This window comes from Callithrix jacchus, chromosome 11 (genome assembly GCF_049354715.1).
Source record: "Callithrix jacchus isolate 240 chromosome 11, calJac240_pri, whole genome shotgun sequence".
NCBI classification, from domain to species: Eukaryota; Metazoa; Chordata; class Mammalia; order Primates; family Cebidae; genus Callithrix; species Callithrix jacchus.
This window is the reverse complement of record NC_133512.1, coordinates 26,469,417-26,492,821: the sequence shown is the minus strand read 5'-3', so window position 1 is coordinate 26,492,821 and position 23,405 is coordinate 26,469,417. Positions and strand designations below refer to the sequence as shown.

The following is a 23,405-nucleotide window of genomic DNA, read 5'->3' as shown; positions in this document are numbered from 1 at the left end:
TACATCCACAAAGATGGGAAGAAACTAGTGCAAAAAGGAAGAAAACACCCGAAACCAGAAGACCTCGCCTCCTATAACGGACCAAAACTCCTCACCAGCAAGGGAACAAAGCTGGACGGAGAATGACTGTGACAAAATGATGGAATTGGACTTCAAAAGGTGGATAATGAGAAACTTTTGTGAGCTAAGAGAACATGTTTTAAATCAATGGAAAGAAACTAAGAACCTTGAAAAAAGATTTGAAAAAAGATTTGAGGAAATGATAACAAGAATGGATAAATTAGGGAGGAATATGAATGAATTGAAGGAGCTGAAAAACACAATACGAGAACTTCGCGAAGCATGCACAAGTTTCAACAGCCGAATTGACCAAGCAGAAGAAAGAATATCACAAGTCAAAGATCAACTCAATGAAATAAAATGAGAAACCAAGATCAGAGAAAAAAGCGCAAAAAGGAATGAACAAAGTCTCCAAGAAATGTGGGACTATGTGAAATACCTAACCTACATTTAATAGGTGTACCAGAATGTGACGAAGAGCATGAAGTCTCACAGAGAGACTTAGACTCCCACACAATAATAGTGGGAGACTTTAACACTCCACTGTCAATATTAGATCAACCAGACAGAAAATCAACAAGGATATCCAAGGCTTGAACTTAGACCTGGAGCAAACAAATCTGATAGACATTTACAAAACTCTCCACCCAAAATCCACAGAATATACATCCTTCTCGGCACCACATCACACCTACTCTAAAATTGACCACATAATTGGAAGTAAAGCACTCCTCAGCAAATGCAAAACAACTGAAATTATCACAGTCTCTCAGACAATAGTGCAATCAAGTTAGAACTCAGAATTCAGAAACCAACCCAGAACCGCAAAGCTTCATGGAAACTGAACAACTGGCTCTTGAATGTTGACTGAATAAACAATGAAATGAAGATAGAAATAAAGAAGTTCTTCAAAACCAATGAGAACAAAGACACAACATGCCAGAATCTCTGGGACACATTTAAAGCAGCCTCTAGAGAAAAATATATAGCAATAAGTTCCCATATGAGGAGAGTGGAGAGATTCAAAATTGACACCCTATTGTCAAAATTGAAAGAGCTAGAGGAGCAAGATCAAAAACTCAAAACCTAGAAGAAGACAAGAAATAACTAAGATCAGAGCTGAACTGAAGGAGATAGAGAAACAAAAACCCTTCGAAAAATCAATAAATCCAAGAGCTGGTTCTTTGAAAAGATCAACAAAATAGACAGACCACTAGCCAGACTAATTAAAAAGAAAAGAGAGACAAACCAAATAGATGCCATAAAAAATGATAAAGGGAAAATCACCACAGATTCCACAGAAATTCAAACCATCATCAGAGAATATTACAAACAACTCTACGCACATAAACTAGTCAACCTGGAAGAAATGGATAAATTCCTGGACTCCTGTGTCCTCCCAAGCCTAAACCAGGAGGAAGCTGAAACTATGAATAGACCAATAACAAGGTCAGAAGTCGAGGCAGCAATTAAGAGCCTACCACTCAAAAAGAGCCCAGGTCCAGATGGATTCACAGCCGAATTCTACCAGACACACAAAGAGGAGCTGGTACCATTCCTTCTGAAACTATTCCAAATAATCCAAAAAGAGGGAATACTTCCCAAATCATTTTAGGAGACCAATATCATCCTGATACCAAAACCCAGCAGAGACCCAACAAGAAAAGAAAACTTCAGGCCCATATCCATGATGAACATAGATGCAAAAATCTTCAATAAAATATTGGCAAGCCGATTGCAACAGCAAATCAAAAAACTCATCCATCATGATCAAGTAGGATTCATCCTGGGGATGCAAGGCTGGTTCAACATACGCAAGTCTATCAACGTAATTCACCACATAAACAGAACCAAAAACAAAAACCACATGATTATCTCAATTGACGCAGAGAAGGCATTCAACAAAATTTGACAGCCCTTTATGCTAAAAGTCCTCAATGAATTCGGTATCGATGGAACGTATCTCAAAGTAATAAAAGCTATTTATGAGAAACCAACAGCCAATATCATACTGAATGGGCAAAAACTGGAAGCATTCCCTTTGAAATCTGGCACTAGACAAGTATGCCCTCTCTCACCACTCCTATTCAATATACTACTGGAAGTTCCGGCCAGAGCAATTAGGCAATAAAAAGAAATAAAGGGTATTCAAATAGGAAAGGAGGAAGCCAAATTGTCTCTATTTGCAGACGACATGATAGTATACCTAGAAGACCCCATCACCTCAGCCCAAAAAATCCTGAAACTGATAAGCAACTTCAGCAAAGTCTCAGGATATAAAATCAATGTGCAAAAATTACAAGCATTCCTCTGCACCAATAACAGACTTAAAGAAAGCAAAATCAAGAACGAACTGCCATTCACAATTGCTACAAAAAGAATAAAATACCTAGGAATACAACTCACAAGGAACGTAAGGGAACTCTTCAAGGAAAACTACAAACCACTGCTCAACAAAATAAGAGAGGACACAAACAGATGGAGAAACATTCCATGTTCATGGTTATGAAGAATTAATATTGTGAAAATGGCTATACTGCCCAAAGTAATTTACAGAATCAACGCTATCCCCATCAAGCTACCATTGACTTTCTTCACAGAACTGGAAAAAACCACCATGAACTTCATATGGAACCAAAAGAGAGCTCGCATAGCCAAGTAAATTCTAAGCAAAAGGATCACAGCGAGGGGCATCACACTACCAGATTTCAAACTATACTACAAGGCTACAGTAATCAAAACAGCATGGTACTTGTACCAAAACATAGATATAAACCAATGGAACAAAACAGAGGCATCAGAGGCAACACAACATATCTACGACCATACAATCTTTGATAGCCTGACAAAAACAAGCAATGGGGAAAGAATTCTCTGTTTAACAAATGGTGTTGGGAAAACTGGCTAGCCATGTGCAGAAAGCAGACACTGGACCCCTTCCTGACACCTTATACTAAAATTAACTCCAGATGGATTAAAGACTTAAACAATAAAACCTGGCACCATAAAAACCCTGGAAGGAAATCTAGTCAAAACCATCCAGGTCATAGGAGTAGGCAAGGACTTCATGAACAAAACACCAAAAGCATTGGCAACAAAAGCCAAAATAGACAAATGGAACCTAATCAAACTCCACAGCTTCTGCACGGCAAAAGAAACAGTCACTAGAGTGAATCGGCAACCAACAGAATGGTAAAAAATTTTTGCAGTTTACCCATCTGACAAAGGGCTGATATCCAGAATTTACAAAGAACTCAAACAGATTTACACGAAAAAAACAAACAAGCCCATTCAAAAATGGGCAAAGGATATGAACAGACACTTTACAATAGAAGACATATATGAGGCCAACAATCATATGAAAAAATGCTCATCATCATGGGTCATCAGAGAGATGCAAATCAAAACCACATTGAGATACCATCTCATGCCAGTTAGAATGGCGATCATTAAAAAATCTGGAGACAACAGATGCTGGAGAGGATGTGGAGAAAAAGGAACACTTTTACGCTGTTGGTGGGAGTATAAATTAGTTCAACTATTGTGGAAGACAGTGTGGCGATTCCTCAAGGCCTTAGAAATAGAAATTCCATTTGACCCCGCAATCCCATTACTGGGTATATATCCAAAGGACTATAAATCATTCTACTATAAGGACTCATGCACACGAATGTTCATTGCAGCACTGTTTACAATAGCAAAGACCTGGAACCAACCCAAATGCCCATCGATGATAGACTGGATTGGGAAAATGTGGCACATATACACCATGGAATAATATGCAGCAATCAGAAATGATGAGTTTGTGTCGTTTGTAGGGACATGGATGAATCTGGAGAACATCATTCTCAGCAAACTGACACAAGAACAGAAAATGAAATACCGCATATTTTCACTCATAGGCGGGTGATGAAAAATGAGAACACATGGACACAGGGAGGGGAGTACTAAACACTGGGGTCTATTGGGGGGAAAAGGGAATGGCCAGAGGGGTGTGGATATGGGGAGGGATAGCCTGGGGAGAAATGCCAAATGTGGATGAAGGGCAGAAAGGAAGCAAAACACACTGCCATGTGTGTACCTATGCAACTGTCTTGCATGTTCTGCACATGTACCCCAAAACCTAAAAAGCAATAAAAAACTTTAAAAAAAAAGCAGGCGTTGCAATTCTCGCCTCTGATAAAATAGACTTTAAAGCAACAAAGATCAAAAGAGGCAAAGAAGGACATTACATAATGGTGAAACGATCAATGCAACAAGAAGAGCTAAATATATACGCACCCAATACAGGAGCACCCAGATACATAAGACAAGTTCTTAATGACTTATAAAGTGACTTCGACTCCCACAAAATAATAGTGGGAGACTTTAACATCACATAGTCAATATTAGACAGATCAACGAGACAGAAAATTAACAAGGATATCCACGACTTGAACTCAGACCCAGAACAACTAAACTTAATAAACATTTATAGAACTCTCCACCTCAAATACACAAAACATACGTTCTTATCAGTACCACATCACACCTACCCTAAAAGTGACTACATAATTGGAAGTAAATAACTCCTCAGTAATTGCATAGCATTTCATAGGTTTAAATAAAATATTGGTTGGCTGCTTGTTTGTTATTTTTCTCCCTTATTCTTTCCTGTCTCCATTGTAAAAACAAAAAAGAAAGAAAGAAAGAAAGAAAGAAAGAAAGAAAGAAAGAAAGAAAGAAAGAAAGAAAAAGAAAATGGATTTTTTATTGGTATTGTGCTTGTAAGTTTACCCAATTTGTTTACTATCTCTAATAATTTTTAAACATTTCTTAGGAATTTCTATGTATGACTTCATGTGATAATTGATTCTCAAATAGTTGTTATTTTATTTTCTTGCATAATTTCCCTACTTGTATTTTCCAATATACTATTTAATACATGAATGAAAGTAGGTATCTGTGCCTTGTTATTCTGTTAGGAATAAACCTTTCAGTGATGACAATTGAGTATGTTTACTGTTGGTTTTACAAAATTGCTTTTGATTATGTTTAAGAAATGTCCTGCTATTTCTAGGTTATATGAGTGTTTTTTATCATGACGTGGTGTTGAACTTTGTCGGAAGCCCTTTCTGCATCAGTTGGGAGAATTATGGAGTGTTTTTTATTTCTTCTAATAATACAGTGTGCTACATGGATGGCATTAGTGTGTGGAATGAGCGTTGATTTTTCGGGATAAAGAAATCGTGTTTGTGGTATTTGATACTTTCCAAATGCCGTTGGTTTAAATTTACTATTATTTTGTTGAGGATTACTAAATCTGCATTTCTGAGGTTATAAATGTGTAGATTTCAGTCTTTGAAATGGTGTGACACTGTGTAGGATTAATCAGGATGGGATTGGGTATAGATTGCAGTATTTACAGAGTTAGTGTGTAAGTGTATTACACAATCAGGACATAGACTACAAGCTAAGTTTACCAGTTAAAGATTATGCTATAAGGACTCCAAGATAGGAGGTCCAGGTTGGTGGTTGAGAGCTCCATAGTAGAGATGAGAGGGAGAGATTAGGCTGACTAACAGGATTAGGTTGACAGGTCAGAATTACAGTGAAGGGCTAGGGTGAACGTTTTAGCGAGATTTTGGATTGGGGTTATATACAGGTTAGAGTAGGTTTAGCTTAAGGTAAGGATTAGAGTGGGTAAAAGTAATATTAGGGTTGATGATTGAGGGTTAAACTTAGATTATATTTAGAGTTAAGGGTAACTGGAGTAAGGTTAGGGTTAGGGATTAGGATTAAAGGTTAGCATTAAACTTTACAGTTTAGAGTAGGAATTAGGTTTAGGGTTTAGGGCAGTGGTTAGGGTAAGTATTAGGAATTTAGTGTTGAGTTAGGTTTAGAAATAGGGTTGGGGGATAAAGTTAGGATTGGTTGGTTTAGGGTTAGGTGTTAGGGTTGGACTTAGGGTTTAGGATTAGGGTTAGTGTGAGATTTAGGGTTAGGGGTTAGGGTTAGGATTAGGGCTAGAGTTAGGGTTAGAGTTCGGCCTTCAGCAAGGCTTAGCATTAGGGCTAGTGCTAGGGCTAGGGCTATGTTTAAGGTTAGGGTTTAGGGGTTAGGGTTAGAGGGTCAGGGTTAGAGTCAGTGTTAGGGTTAGGGTTTAGGGCAGGGTTAGGCTTAGGGTTCATGGTTAGTCTCAAAGTTAGGGGTTATGGGTTAGGGCTAGAGTTAGGGTTAGGGTTAGGGTTAGGGATATGAGACCTGGAGTCAAAGGAGATGATTTTGGAACTTTATAATTTTATTGCCCTATTGGATTTATGTCTTGAATGGGACCTGTAATCCCTTTTCTCTCTCATTTGGAATACCTGTATTTTCTCAATGCCTGTATCCCCATTTTATCTACGAAGTAACTATCTTGCTTTTGGTTTTACAGCTGCATAGGTAGAAGGGACTTGCCTTTTCACAGATGAGACTATGGACTGTGAACTTTTGAGTTAATGTTGAAATAAGACCTATGGGATTGTTGGGAAGGCATGATTGGTTTTGAAATGTGAGGATATAAGATTTGAGGGGTCAAAGTTAAAGAATCATAGGAATATAGCTAAACATAAAAACTTTGCAAACCCATAATTTCTATGATGAAACAACTACATTTTATTGTCTTTTTATGTATAATACGTTTTAATGTTTTGTTAACCCAATGAAATGTGAGTTTTGTGATTTTGATTTTACTATAGCAATGGTTTTATAAACAAAGAAAAATGAATAATTCAGGATTGCAGAGATGGTAGACTATTAAAAGTAGTTTGGGTATTAAATTATTATGAAACAATTGTGTATTAAATAATTCTAAATCCAACAGTTGTGATTGAACAGATCTGTAGGCATATGTCAGCGTTGAGGTGAAAGTGACAACCAAAGCAATTATGTCGAACATTTATGTCTGGAGGTAATTGATAGAGGAACTGGCTGTGGACCTTCACCTCTGCATCACCTTTGTTTCGTGCTATAGCTGAGTATCAAAAACAAAACAAAACAAAACCACCACTTATTTCTCAAAGAGAGAGAAAGAATATTTCCTTCAATTTAAGCATTTCTAAATTGCCACCCGATGGCCCCTGCACTCCTGGAGGAGGCCAAGGCAAAGCAGACTCTCAGGTGGGAGGGCAATGCACTTGACCTGAGGACATCACATTCCCAGCCCCCTATCCACAGCGGGCACTCGAATCACTTTGCAGCCCAGACGTGGCAAGGGAGCAGCAAGTGGCTGGACACCCCAGACCAGGCCCACGCTCCCGGCAGCAGGAATCCCAGTGCTAGGCATCCAGGCAGCAAAGTCAGGCGGTCAACCCTGCCAGCTGCCGCTCAGTCTCATCGGTGTGGATGCAGAGTGCCCAGCGCAGGAGGCCAGAGTCCGGAGAGGTGTTCAAGAGGAGCGGACCCTCAGGCCACATGGGCTGTGCACTCGTCGACCCTGATGCCACCCAAGCGAAGCTCCACCATCCCACACCACTACCAGAGCTGCACTGCTAACTGCGCATCCGGCATGGGCAGCAGTGGGGGTCGGTGGAGGAAGGAGCAACCCCCGACTATCCATGCGTTTCCTGCTCCCTGACACCTGCCAGGCAGACCCCGGGACCAGACTCACAGCGTTGAAGCCATGCCATCTGCGAAGCCGCTCCAGTGCCGCGGAGTGCCCATGCCAGACCGATCTCCCTTTGAGGAGGAGTGGGGCAGCGGCAGCGGCAGACAGGCCTCCCCCTCCTCCCGTATATGAGATATATGTAAGGATTGATAATGTTCCATCAGGGACTCATGCTTCTGATATGAAACGCACGCCTGCGATCCTGCACCTGTGGTCCTCCGACAGCCCAGGCGAGCCCAGGAGAACCCGGAGCCCAGGGATGCCTGAGCCGAGCTGCAGCCCCACCTGTCTGCGCACGCCTGGTAGCGGCTTCCGGGAGCCAGGCGGCCACCACGGCGCAGGCGCGCGCCTAAGGGCTCTGCGGGGCTTGCTTGGTCTGAGAGTCGGAGGCTGCAAGTGCTGCTGCTGAAGACTGTGGTGGACCTGGCGGGATAGCGGATTCTGGGCTAGAAAGCAGATTTGGGATCGCAGATTGGGGGTTGGCGCCAGGTGGGGGTGGGAGGAGCGTGGCTTAGGAGCTGGTTGTTGGGGATCTGAGAAGAAGTCACCACTTTGACTTCTTCCGTCCCTCGGCTGCGGGAGCCAGGGACCAAAGCAGAGCAGAACCTCAGGTCCTGGGATCCATAGACCCGGTCTACACTGCTTCCGGGAACCGAATCTGGGACACGGAACAGCGGAAGATCCACAGGGTGGCTGTCAGGGGCGACGCCGCGGAGGTGGAGCTGCCTGGCGCGCAGGAGCGGAGACCTGGACGCCAGGGACAAGCCTCACAGGTAGCGGGGCTCAGCCTGGGGTGGGAGGGTTTCCTAGGCTCGGCTTCCCCCCGGGACGGGGCCTTGGAGGCACCCTCAGAGCAGCGGAGCCAAATGAGCCTCAGCTGCTTTATCCCTCCTAATTACCCGGCTGGAGCACTTGGTGGAGAATGTAAGTGATTTAACTCACTAAGGCTTATATACAGTGTTGTTATTTTTAACGTTCACTTTTAAAACATGGTGTTTTATGCATTACAGGAGGTCCCTACTGAGATAACTCATTCCCCTATCAAAAATACCGGGAATGATTTTCAGTAGGCGGAAATTTCTCAGATGAAATTGCCCATTTTACATAAATTGGTTCTTTACTGAAGAGTCTTAGAGGGAAACTTGGAAGTGGGAGGTGGGTTTTGTGTTCTTGAATGAGAGGACACATTTTTCTCAAAATGTGAGCTCTTTCTGTGTTTCTCAATTTTACATAAACCGAATGAAAATATCAAGGTTTTAACATTTTTACATAACACTTGCTGTCTTTTACTATCGTGATGACTTTTTAAATAATTTTATAAAGGACTGAAAAAATACTGGCTTCTCTAGATATTAAAATGTGCTATTAATTTCTACAATTAATTGTTTACTAACAGCTGAAAATACAGATAAATGCATGGAACAAAATATGAAATCTAGAAATTCTAAAATGAAATAAGATATATGTAAGGACTGATAATGTTAACAGATATGAATAGGAAAGGATGAATTATTAATGAAAAAAATGCCTGCTCTTTGAAGAAAACTAGTGAATTTTACATCACAAACATGAGTGCCTGATGGAACACAAATTGAAACTTTTACATATGCAAGTGAGAAAAGTATCAGAAGAAAACACAAATGCTCATTTTACAGGTATATTTTATGTTGACAAAGCCTTCCTAAGAATGACCTCAGAGGCAGGCATTCTGAAGGTTGATTTAGCAAACTAAAAATTAAAACTGCCTGTGTATCATAAAAAAAATTAGAAATTAAAGAAAACATACGTGAAAAGTATTTGCTATATTATATATATATTCAGATAAGAAGTGTGTTTTCATTTTACAGGGAATTCATTATATATCATGTGATATGTATGGTACTGTTATGTATAGCATATATGTTACATATATAATGTTATATGTATATCGTTTACAAATTAGATGAAAAGTTACATATATACACATTAGATGGAAAGTGCATGTTCATTTTATAGGAAATTCTTTTGAATCAAATAAAAACTCTAATAAAATTGGGAAAATAACTTTTTTGTAGATTTACAAATTACTTATGTACATAGGAAAGAATCCTTTGCGTTTCTGATATAAGAATTTAGATTCTCTCTTTAGTAGAGAATTTAAATTGAAAGACGAATGAAACTGTTTTCTGCACACATACATACATACAAGTTTTTGAGATGGAGTCTTGTTCTTTCACCCAAGCTGGAGTGCAGTGGTGCAATCTCTGCTCGCTGCAACCTCTGCCTCCTGGGTTTAAGCAATTATCTTGTCTCATCCTCCCAAGTACCTGGGACTACAAGTGTGCACTACCAATCCAGGCTAATTTTGTATTTTTGGCAAAGACAGGGTATCGCTGTGTTGGTCAAGCTGCTCTCAAACTCCTCACCTCAGGTAATCCACTGCCTTGGTCTGCCAAAGTGATATAATTACAAACATGAGCAAACTCACCTGGCCAATATATATATATATATATATTTTGATACAGAGTCTTGCTCTGTCTCCAGGTGCCAGGCTTGAGTGCAGTGGTACAATCTAGGCTCAGTGTAACCTCCGTCTCCTGGGTTTAAGCAATTCTCCTGCCTCAGCTTCCCAAGTAGCTGGGTCTATAGGCATGTGCCACCACGTCTAGTTAATTTTTGTATTTTTAAGGTGGGGTTTCACCATGTTGGCCAGGATGGTCTCAATCTCTTGACCTTGTGATACACCCACCTCAGCCTCCCAAACTTCTGGGATTACAGGCGTGAGCCACTGCGCTTGGCTGCCAATATGTATTTTTAAAATGTTTTCTTATTTTTGGTGGAGTTTGCAAAGTAGAGTTAGGTACTTGGAAGTTAGTTCCTGACTGAAATATGCACATGCTAATATTTTGACTGTGAATATGTTTCCTTTGGACTGCCATGCTCAGAGAAGCAAGTCAATGGACATACGAAGATAACAGATGAGCCTGATCTAGAAAGTGTAGATGATATTCTCTATTGAAATGCTTTGGTTTTTGGTACATGCAGGCTGCAGTGCAGTGGCATGATCTTGGCTCGCTACAGTCTCCACCTCCCAGGGTCAAGTAATCCTCCCACATCAGCCTCTGAAGTAGCTGGGACTATGAACACACATCACAATGCCCAAACCTTATCTTTTTTTTTTTTTTTTTGGTAAAGATAGGTTCTCATTATGTTGCCCAAGTTCATCTTGAAGTCCAAGCTCAAGCAATCCACCTACCTTGGTTTTGCAAAGGGCTGGGATTATAGGAGTGAGGCACCAAGCTTGGGTAAACTTATATATATATATAAGTAAATTGATGAGTGCTGGGTGTGGTGGTACACATTGGTTATCTTGACATTTTAGGAGGCAGAAGTGAAAGGATTACTTAAGACCAGAAGTTTGGGCCTGGCTCAGTGGCTCATGCCTGTAATACCAGCACTTTGGGAGGCTGAGGTGGGTGGATCATGAGGTCAAGAGATCGAGACCATCCTGATCAACATGGTGAAACCCCATCTCTACTAAAATACAAAAAAAAAAAAAATAGCTGGGTGTTAGAGACCGTAGTGAGCCATAATTATGCCACTACATTCCAGCCCTCGGTGACAGAGTGAGACTTTGTTTAAAAGAAAAAAGAAAAAAAATTGTTAAAGTCTTTATGTGACTCATTATAATTTTTTAAATAAAAACTCATGTTTGATATTACCTCAACAGTGTGTCTCCAAGAAAGTGTCAGAGCCTTTACCCAGACCTTCCAATGGGAAAAAAAAAGAAAAAGTATAGTGAATGTAAAAGAAGGTAAGAATACTATTTTATTTAAAAAGTCATTTGATGGAATGTTTTCTTTTTTAAAAAAAAAAATATGAGCACTAACATATTCAAATAGCTAAGAAAATGTCCTATTAAGTGTATATTAAGTAAAGGAGAAGTAAAATGTTGATAAGTTGTATATCTAATCAGGGGTCAGCAGTCGCGTCTATTAGTTGAATTATTAGTTTCCATTTTAAGATACTCTAATATCTGAGGTAAGTCAGGAAAGAGGGAAGAGGAAATAAATAAAAGAGAAAAAATGTGGAGGGCAGAGTGTACATGGAATAAATGAAGAGAGTATGCGAGTGTATGTAAAGGAGGGTAGTAAAGTCAAATTTATTTATAGAAGGAAGAGCAGGGTGATAGAAATAGGAAAGAAGGTAACATCAGCTTCCAGCCCCAAAATGTGTCAGAGAATTAGAGTAACATCTTCCTGCTTTGCTGTCATTCTCACTATTGGAGAGGCACTGAGGTACCTCACCACACAGATCTGCATTTGATCTATCATAGATGACTATCACCATAAATAGTCAGCCATGTATGGACATAATTTAGTTTTATAGAAAATGTTATAACTTCATTGGACAGTATCATATATACCAAATTAACATAATTGAATAATGTCATGTGATTTATAGAGAGGAAGTTAGAGAAGGTATAGCCTGATTAAAAGTTTATTAGAAAGATTATGGTGGGGAGGACTCAAGATGGCGCTGTGAGAACAACCCAGGATTGGAGCGCTCCTTGAATCCGCGGAGAGGTGAGTCGGAGCTGCATTTCCAGACTGATCTTTGTTGCCCACAGAACGGGGAAATTCCCAAGTATAAAGGAGACACGGGACGCCAGGCAGTACCTCTGCCTGGTGAAGCCGGCAGCCGGGATGGCGGCAGCTGGCCCTACCCAGCGCTTCCCACAGGGCGTGCTTGTCCGGGTACCCTGTTGAACCAGCAAACTGAGACTTGAGAGGGCTGGACTTGAGACTGAACGAGACTTGGATAGTGGGCCAGCCCAGGGGATTGCAGGGACAGAGCGTCTGAGGTAGCCCAGTGGGACGAACAAAACCGCGATTTCAAACAATCCCCATGCAGGCAGTCTGAGATGCTCTGTGGGGGAGGGGTGTCCACCATTACCAAGGCAACCCACCCCAACTGAGATACACGCCCACTGCTGACGCAGCCAGACGTTGCCGAGGCAACCCGCTACAACAGAGAGACTCTGCCTCAGGGCGTGGCAGAGACCAGAGCAGAACAGCAGAGCCTGCAGCAACAGGGCAAACCACACAACAGCAGGGCAGAGCCTCGGCAGGCAAGCAGTGGCTAGTCTGCCTCCTAGCTGGGCAGGACACCTCAACCGACATCCAAAAATAAAGCCCGAACCCCCACCACAGAGCATTTGAGAAAAAAAGGGTTTTTTTAATGAGCTCTGTTGCAGCAGAATCAAACATAGCAGCCTAACAGCCCTGAATGAACAACAGAGATCACAGCTCAGCAATTGAGCTCCTATAAAGTACAGGCTGTCTCCTCAAGCAGCTCCCTGACCCCTCTATATCCAAAAGACTGACATTTGGCAGGCATCATCCTGGGACAAAGATAGCAGAAAAAGAAATGGGTAGCATCCCTCACTGTGCCACAGCTGCTAGAGGTGCACCCCAGACAAGCAGGGCCTGGAGTGGACCTCAGCAGTTGTACAGCAAAGGGGCTAGACTGGTAGAAGGAAAACCAAGTAACAGAAATACTTCATCATCAACAATCTGGGTGTCCACTCAGAGACCCAATCGAAAAGTCAGCAACTACGCAGACGACAAGTGGATAAATCCACAAAGATGGGAAGAAACCAGCGAAAAAAGGAGGAAAACACCCAAAACCAGAACACCTCGCCTCCTAGAAAGGACCAAAACTCCTCACCAGCAAGGGAACAAAGCTGGACGGAGAATGACTGTGACGAAATGACGGAATTAGACTTCAGAAGGTGGATAATGAGAAACTTTTGTGAGCTAAAAGAAAATGTATTAAATCAATGCAAATAAACATAAGAACTTGAAAAAAAATATGAGGAAATGATAACAAGAATGGATAACTTAGAGAGGAATATGAATGAACTAAAGGAGCTGAAAAACACAATACGAGAACTTCGCGAAGCATGCACAAGTTTCAATAGCTGAACTGACAAAGCAGAAGTTAGAATATCTGAAGTCAAAGACCAGCTCAATGAAATAAAATGAGAAACCAAGATTAGAGAAAAAAGCGCAAAAAGGAATGAACAAAGTCTCCAAGAAATGTGGGACTATGTGAAAAGACCTAACCTATGTTTGATAGGTGTACCAGAAGGAGACAAAGAGAATGAATCCAAGCTGGAAAATACTCTTTAGGACATCATCCAGGAAAATTTCCCCTACCTAGCAAGACAGGCCACAACTCAAATGCAGGAAATACAGAGAACACCACAAAGATATTCCACAAGAAGAGCAACCCCAAGGCACATAATCGTCAGATTCAACAAGGTTGAAATAAAGGAGGAAATACTAAGGGCAGCCAGAGAGAAAGGTCGGGTCACCCACAAAGGGAAGCCCATCAGACTCACAGCAGATCTCTCAGCAGAAACACTACAAGCCAGAAGAGAGTGGGGGCCAATATTCAACATCCTTAAAGAAAAGAACTTTCAACCCAGAATTTCATATCTAGCCAAACTGAGCTTCAGAAGTGAAGGAAAAATAAAATCCTTTGCGAACAAGCAAGTACTCAGAGATTTTGTCACCACCAGGCCTGCTTTACAAGAGCTCCTAAAAGAGGCACTACACATAGAAAGGAACAACCAGTACCAGCCATTCCAAAATCACACCAAATGCTAAAGAACATCAACATAATGAAGAATCTACATCAACTAACGGGCAAAACAGCCAGCTAGCATCAAAATGCCAGTATCCTATTCACACATAACAGTATTAACCCTAAATGTAAATGGACTAAATGCACCAATTAAAAGACACAGACTGGCAAATTGGATAAAATCCAAAACCCATCAGTGTGCTGTATCCAGGAAACCCATCTCACATGCAAGGATACACAAAGGCTCAAAATAAACGGATGGAGGAAGATTTACCAAGCAAATGGAAAGCAAAAAAAAGCAGGAGTTGCAATTCTCATCTCTGATAAAATAGACTTTAAAGCAACAAAGATCAAAAGAGACAAAGAAGGCCATTACATAATGGTAAAAGGATCGATACAACAAGAAGAGCTAATGATCCTGAAAATATATGGACCCAATGCAGGAGCACCCAAATACATAAGGCAAGTTCTTAATGAGTTACAAAGAGACTTAGACTCCCACACAATAATAGTGGGAGACTTTAACACTCCACTGTCAATATTAGACAGATCAACCAGACAGAAAATCAACGAGGATATCCAGGGCTTGAACTCAGACATGGAGCAAGCAAACCTGATAGACATTTACAGAACTCTCCACCCCAAATCCACAGAATACACATTCTTCTCAGCACCACATCACACCGACTCTAAAATTGACCACATGATTGGAAGTAAAGCACTGCTCAACAAATGCAAAACAACTGAAATCATAACAAACAGCCTCTCAGACCATAGTGCAATCAAGTTAGAACTCAGAATACAGAAACCAACCCAGAACCACACAGCTTCATGGAAACTGAACAACTGGCTCTTGAATGTTGACTGGGTAAACAATGAAATGAAGACAGAAATAAAGAAGTCTTTTGAAATCAATGAGAATGAAGACACAACATGCCAGAACCTCTGGGACACATTTAAAGCAGTCTCTAGAGGAAAGTGTATAGCAATAAGTACCCATATGAGGAGAATGGAGAGATCCAAAATTGACACCCTATCGTCAAAATTGAAAGAGCTAGAGGAGCAAGATCAAAAAAACTCAAAACCCAGCAGAAGACAAGAAATAACTAAGATCAGAGCTGAGCTGAAGGAGATTGAGACACGAAAAACCCTTCAAAAAATCAATAAATCCAAGAGCTGGTTTTTTGAAAAGATTAACAAAATAGACAGACCACTAGCCAGATTGATTAAAAAAAAAAGAGAGAACAATCAAATAGATGCAATAAAAAATGATAAAGGGAAAATCACCACAGACTGCACCGAAATTCAAACCATCATCAGAGAATATTACAAACAACTCTATGCATATAAACTAGTAAACCTGAAAGAAATGGATAAATTCCTGGACTCCTGTGTCCTCCCAAGCCTAAACCAGGAGGAAGCTGAAACTATGAATAGACCAATAACAAGGTCAGAAGTCGAGGCAGCAATTAAGAGCCTACCACAAAAAAAAGCGCAGGTCCAGATGGCTTCACAGCCAAATACTACCAGACACACAAAGAGGAGCTGGTACCATTCCTTCTAAAACTATTCCAAATAATCCAAAAAGAGGGAATCTTTTCCAAATCATTTTATGAGACCAACATCATTCTGATACCAAAACCCGGCAGAGACCCAACAAGAAAAGAAAACTTCCAGCCAATATCCATGATGAACATTAATGCAAAAATCTTTAATAAAATATTGGCAAGCCGATTGCAACAGCAAATCAAACAACTTATTCATCACGATCAAGTAAGATTCATCCCGGGGATGCAAGGCTGGTTCAACATACGCAAGTCTATAAACGTAATTCACCACATAAACAGAACCAAAAAAAAAAAAAACACATGATTATCTCAATTGACGCAGCGAAGGCCTTTGACAAAATACAACAGCCCTCTATGCTAAAAATCCTCAATAAACTCGGTATCGATGGAACGTATCTCAAAGTAATAAAAGCTATTTATGACAAACCAACAGCCAATATCATACTGAATGGGCAAAAACTGGAAGCATTCCCTTTGAAATCCGGCACTAGACAAGTATGCCCTCTCTCACCACTCCTATTCAATATAGTACTGGAATTTCTAGCCAGAGCAATCAGGCAAGAAAAAGAAATAAAGAGTATTCAAATAGGAAAGGAGGAAGCCAAATTGTCTCTATTTGCAGACGACATGATAGTATACCTAGAAGACCCCATCGCCTCAGCCGAGAAACTCCTGAAACTGATAAGCAACTTCAGCAAAGTCTCAGGATATAAAATCAATGTGCAAAAATCACAAGCGTTCGTCTACACCAATAACAGACTTAAAGAAAGCCAAATCAAGAACGAACTGCCATTCACAATTGCTACAAAAAGAATAAAATACCTAGGAATACAACTCACAAGGAACGTAAGGGACCTCTTCAAGGAGAACTACAAACCACTGCTCAACGAAATCAGAGAGGACACAAACAGATGGAGAAACATTCCATGTTCATGGTTAGGAAGAATTAATATCGTGAAAATGGGTATACTGCCCAAAGTAATTTACAGAATCAATGCTATCCCCATCAAGCTACCATTGACTTTCTTCACAGAACTGGAAAAAACCACCATGAACTTCATATGGAACGAAAACAGAGCCTGCATAGCCAAATCAATTCTAAGCAAAAAGAACACAGCGGGCGGCATCACACTACCGGATTTCAAACTATACTACAAGGCTACAGTAATCAAAACAGCATGGTACTGGTACCAAAACAGAGATATAGACCAATGGAACAAAAGAGAGGCACCGGAGGCAACACAACATATCTACAACTATACAATCTTTGATAAACCTGACAAAAACAAGCAATGGGGAAAGGATTCCCTATTTAACAAATGGTGTTGGGAAAACTGGCTAGCCATGTGCAGCAAGCAGAAACTGGACCCCTTCCTGACACCTTACACTAAAATTAACTCCAGATGGATTAAAGACTTAAACATAAGACCTGGCATGATAAAAAGAAGGAAATCTAGGCAAAACTATCCAGGACATAGGAGTAGGCAAGGACTTCATGACCAAAACACCAAAAGCATTGGCAACAAAAGCCAAAATAGACAAATGGGACCTAATTAAACTCCACAGCTTCTGCACGGCAAACGAAACAGTCACTAGAGTGAATTGGCAACCAACAGAATGGGAAAAAATTTTTGCAGTTTACCCATCTGACAAAGGGCTGATATCCAGAATTTACAAAGAACTCAAACAGATTTACAAGAAAAACAAGCCCATTCAAAAGTGGGCAAAGGATATGAACCGACACTTTATGAAAGAAGACATATATGAGGCCAACAATCATATGAAAAAATGCTCATCGTCACTGGTCATCAGAGTGATGCAAATAAAACCACATTGAGATACCATCTCATGCCAGTTAGAATGGTGATCATTAAAAAATCTGGAGACAACAGATGCTGGAGAGGATGTGGAGAAAAAGGAACACTTTTACACTGTTGGTGGGAGTGTAAATTAGTCCAACCATTGTGGAAGACAGTGTGGCGATTCCTCAAGGCCTTAGAAATAGAAATTCCATTTGACCCAGCAATCCCATTCCTGGGTATATACCCAAAGGACTATAAATCATTCTACTATAAGGACACATGCACACGAATGTTCATTGCAGCACTGTTTACAATATCAAAGACCTGGAATCAACTCAAATGCCCATTGATGATAGACTGGATTGGGAAAATGTGGCACATATACACCATGGAATATTATGCAGCAATCAGAAATGATGAGTTCGTGTCGTTTGTCGGGACATGGATGAATCTGGAGAACATCATTCTCAGCAAACTGACACAAGAACAGAAAATGAAACATCGCATATTTTCACTCATAGGCGGGTGATGAAAAATGAGAACACATGGACACAGAAAGGGGAGTACTAAACACTGGGGTCTATTGGTGGGAAAAGGGGAGGGCCAGTTGGAGGGGGAGGGGGGGATGATAGCCTTGGGAGAAACACCAAATGTGGGTGAAGCGGTGAAAGCAAACAGAACACACTGCCATGTGTGTACCTATGCAACTGTATTGCATGCTGTGCGCATGTACCCCAAAACCTAAAATGCAATAAAAAAATAAGGAAAAAAAGAAAAAAGATTATGGCCTATAATGCAGAATTAAATTCAGGGACTTAATAGGGAAGAAACTGAGGCTAAGTTCCAGATGGGCAATTAAGGTAAACAAATGTGGAAGCACATTGAGTGTAGAACAGGGCATCCAAATTTTCATGAATTAGTTGAGGAGCTAAATGGACATTCTCATTCAGCACGTGTGGGATTCTGCCTTTCTCAGGAGTACTCATGTGGTGTTGGTGCTGTTCTTTGGACACAGCTCTGATTAACAAGAAAATAGCCTTCCTTTAGAGAAATTTGGAAAAAGAACCATTGGACAGCAGTTTAAAAAAATAACAGAATCAAGCGAAGGCATTAATCTCCGTTTATATATGAAGTAGGATTCTAGCCACAGAGGAAGCAGAATGAGATAAAAAAAATTATTGATGTATACTACTGCTGAATACAGATGAAAAAAGTGGTCACAATTATCCATAAAAAGCAGTTAGGAAGAGAAGGATCAGGATGACAGATCTAAAGATTACTTTTGCAAAGGAAGAGGGATTGGAAAGGGCAAGGAGGGGAGAAGAAATAAAAGTTTGTTGGGGGACTTTTGAGTTAAAACCAAGGAAGCTTGAGACCCCTCAGGTACCTTGAGACCCCTCAGTTACAGTTTTTTGGGCATATGCCCAGTGTAGCAAAAGTGGTTATTGCTGTGGAGAGTACTGGAGGCAGGAGGGAGTGCTTGAATTGGGGTAAATTACAGCAGCTAATTTCTCTTCATAACTGTCAGGCCTCAGAGCAAGAAGTTTCATTGACATGAGTGAATAAGATGTGATTTAAGTTGCATTTTGGCTAATTTTGGGGGAGTTCAGCCAGTTCTTTGATAAGATAGCTGTTTTATAAAAGTCACTTATAGAGTAAAATGGCATGCGAAACTTAGCTAATTTTAGGAGCAGTCATGTTATACAATTTATTCTACCAAAATTGTCATTTTCTAAGAATACTGCACTGATCTTGAAATATAAAAGTTTATTCTTTTCTATCAAGACTGTGGCATTTCAGTGTTTTCTCTTTTGATTAGTATTTTGACATTGAAAACTTATTCTATATGGTTTAGTTGATGTGTTTTAAGTCTTGCATTAGTGGATCAAGGAACTCTTAAGAAAAGGTCAAACAAGAAGATATGAGAAATGTAGGTGCTTCAGTAGCCACGTGAGCATGGGAACATGAGAATTTTGAGAAACTGTTATTTCATAAGTATGTATCAAAGCTGATCAATTTAGAACATTTTCTTTGATGAGAGGTGAATCACACATTCACCTGAACTGGCATCCCAACTGTGTATTTCCTAAGTTAAAGGACAAGGGGAAGCACATGATAAATATTTGTGGTGTTCTGGCATCAAGTTTCGAGTTTCATACTGATGTTTTGAGTTTAAATACTCTGTAGCAATCACCATCAGCCTTGACATCGATTCTCATAGGTTATGATTGGCTTCACTGTTTAATGGTCCATTTTATCCTTATCAGCTCAAGATGTTCACATTAATATCCATACTTTTCTATTTTAATTATAGGCATTTGAAACAATCTCACTTTTGAAATATAAACTTTGTGATTTAGGGATCCTATATTCTTATTTTACTCAGGATACTTTTATCACATTGCTGTCCTAGGCAATTAAAAGGAGATGCAATATTCTCACTCATAGGTGGGTGATGAAAAAGGAGAACACATGGACACAGAAAAGGGAGTACTAAACACTGGGGTCTATAGGGGGGAAAAGGGGAGGGCCAGTGGGAGGGGGAGGTGGGGAGGGATAGCCTGGGGAGAAATGCCTAATGTGGGTGAAGGGGAGAAGAAAAGCAAAGCACACTGCCATGTGTGTACCTACGCAACTGTCTTGCATGCTCTGCTCATGTACCCCAAAACCTATAATCCAATAAAAAATTTAAAAAAAAAAAAAAAAAGAAAGAAAAAAAAAAAGGAGATGCAAAAAAGAACCCTCAAAACCTTAATTATTTTCAGAGCCAGGCATGAGGACTCAGCTTGATACTAACACTGCATAAATGTTTGTTTGGCCCTGTCATACCTACATATAATTGATGACATGTCCCCTTTGCTTTGTAGGGCCTCCTGAATAATATCCTTCTTTGAAGGTTATTATATATATTTTTAACTTACTAACTTTATATTGTATAAAATGTATATTATTTATTAGTTACTTCCTTTTAAAACCCATTCAGCCTACCACTGAAATGGAAGCTTCTGTTGCGAGAGAAGCAGTACAAAGAAAGAATGTACAGACATTGAGAGCAGGTACATTTTCAATACAAATGGAATGCTGGAAATAAGTACATTAAATGATTGGAAGTACTCACATTCTTCTTATCCCTAACTCTTTTTATTCTAACTTGAATGGAAGGCATTGACATAAATTTTATTGTTGGTATCCATATTTCAATAAAAATAAATTTGGGAGTATAAGAAAACAAGATTTCTAAAATATGAGTTTTAACTCAGATGTTTTTAATAGTTTGAATAGCATAACATTTCCAGTATGGAATTTTTATACTTGTCAGGGATTCAAAGCAGTGAATTCTGAGACTCTGAGATATTTCCAGTGTCTTATATGCTAGGTGGTATTCTGATACTTACCTAAAGGAATACTTTACTTAGATGTTAGTTGCTGAATTTACATTAGAGACTTCCTGTTAATGTTATTACACAGATGATCTGAAGCCAATGAGATTTTCTCATGAACAGACTGTGTCTGCATGTGTGTGTATGGGTGTGTTATTCATAACCGGAAGACAGACTTTTAAAATAGTGGTTTTGAGACATTTTGGTAAAAAAGTTTTTTAAAAAAATAATTGCATAGAGGCAACCAACGTCATGAACATCATTGAGGCTACCAACATCATTGGCTGTTTTCCATTTCAACACCCTTTTAAAATCCTTAACTATATTGCGATGCTCAGAAATAATATGCAGAATTTTTATTTGTATCCTAAAATGGAAGGTGAGTGGTTCTATGCTTTACATATCTTTCTGCCACTTTTCTTTGTGTACTTTGCATTCTATTTTCCAGATGTATCTACATTGATACAATTAGCTCTGGTTTAATTCATTTTATAATTTTCATTGTATTCCCTTGTACCATTCTACCACATTTAATAGACTTTCCTGTTGCTGATAAATGAAGAAAAAAAAATAGGCTGGGCGTGGTTGCTCACACCTGTAATCCTAGCACTTTGGGAGGCTGAGGTGGGGGGTTTACGAGGTCAGGAGATCGAGACCATCCTGGCCAACATGGTGAGACCCCATCTCTATTAAAATATAAAAAATTAGCTGGGCATGGTGGTGTGTGCCTGTAGTCCCAGCTATTTGGGAGGCTGAGACACAGAAATCGCTTGAACCCGGGAGGCAGAGGTTGCAGTGAGCCAAAATTGCACCACTGCACTCCAGTCTGACAGCAGAGCAAGACTCTGTCTCAAACAAAAAAAAAAAAAAGGAAAAATAATGTAAGACTTAAAGGGCCTTTTGTTTAATCAATTTTTATCTGTGAATATTTACTATATGAGAATTTAAGGCTGAGAAGTTCAGAATGCAAGCATGAACCACCATATTTTACAAATGCCCTTAGAATTATGTCTCATGAGCCTTTAGCCTATGAAGTTACAACAATTCATTTTTCTAAAGAAGTTTACTGTTCTCTAAAAAAATAAAAAGAAAAAAAAAGACTGAAAATAGCAAATAACATTGTCTTATTTGACCTCTTGAACATCCTGGAATGAAACTGCAACTTATGTCTAAATTCAGAACCAACTATTTGAACAATATAGTTTTTGAATGAGCCCTTGATGACAAAGCCCTTGATGAGGCTTTCAAGTTTTACTTTTGCATTTTTTGCTCTTTTTCTTGACTTGTCTTACAAAAGCTTAAATTCAACAGTTTTATTTCTACAGAAAACAGGAATATAATTCTTTGAATATATTTCTGTCCTGTCTCATGGCATTGTGAACTCTTCAGATCTAGTGTAGACCTAGACTTATTTTTACATGGGAACAATTAGGTTTGTTTCTTTGTTGTTGTTGTTGTTATTGTTGAGACAGTCTTGTTCTGTGATGTGGTTCAGAGTGGATAAGCTCTTAAAGCAGTCATCTTTCCAGTGGTGCTTTCTTTCTGTAAGAAGTAAAATGGCAGGTGAATTTGGGCCTTGTTATATGTAGGGCGGAGCACATGGCTACAACTAAGTAAACACCCAGCACCTTCCCCAAGAGTATTGGTCAGAGTAATACATCAATATCTCTTGAGCTCTTCTCTACTGGCAGCTGGAAAGTTTTCACAAGAATCCATTTCTGGTCTGATTCCTATGTTTTGCTGACTTCCGGTGATAGGGTGTTTTATCCTAAACTGCACAGCTCTAACTGAAGAGCTAGAGAGAATGTGTTGTGTTACAATGAAGTAAGTGCAGTAGTTCTGCCTTAACTGTGGGAGATACATTCAAAGGCCCCCAGTGAATGCCTGAAAGCACAAATAGTACTGAATTACTCACTGGTTTTTTCCTATACTTACATATCTATGTTAAAGTTTAATTTATAAATTAGGCACAGTAAGAAATTAACAACTAAAAATACAATGAAAAATTATAGTAATATGCTGTAATAAAAGTTACTTGAATGTAGTCTCTTAAAATATATGGTATGGTTTTCAGCCCCTTTGCTGTGATGATGTAAACTGATACAATGCCTGTGTAATGAGATGAAGTGAGGTGAATGTGGGCATTTTCATGTAGTGTTAGGACACTATTCACCCACTGACTCTAAGTCAGAAAAAAGATGATCAGCTTTGAGTGTTTCTGGACCTTCAGGCCTTAATGATGTTGATGGCTGGATGCAGGAGGAGACCATGTTGATGACCAATGGCTCAACAGCAGATGCAGTGTGAATGCACTGGACAAAGGAATGATTCACATCCT

The 23,405-nt window shown here is 39.8% G+C and overlaps 1 long non-coding RNA gene across 1 annotated transcript in view; it reads right to left on the bottom strand.

The window, feature by feature from the left end:
• The window catches only part of LOC118143632 (uncharacterized), a 71,655-nt gene extending 63,671 nt beyond the window's left edge, over nt 1-7,984 (bottom strand). The window contains exon 1 of the long non-coding RNA XR_004727875.3: nt 7,691-7,984. This is a non-coding gene — a long non-coding RNA (uncharacterized LOC118143632). The remainder of the gene's footprint in view (nt 1-7,690) is intronic.
• Between the last annotated feature and the right edge of the window lie 15,421 nt (nt 7,985-23,405).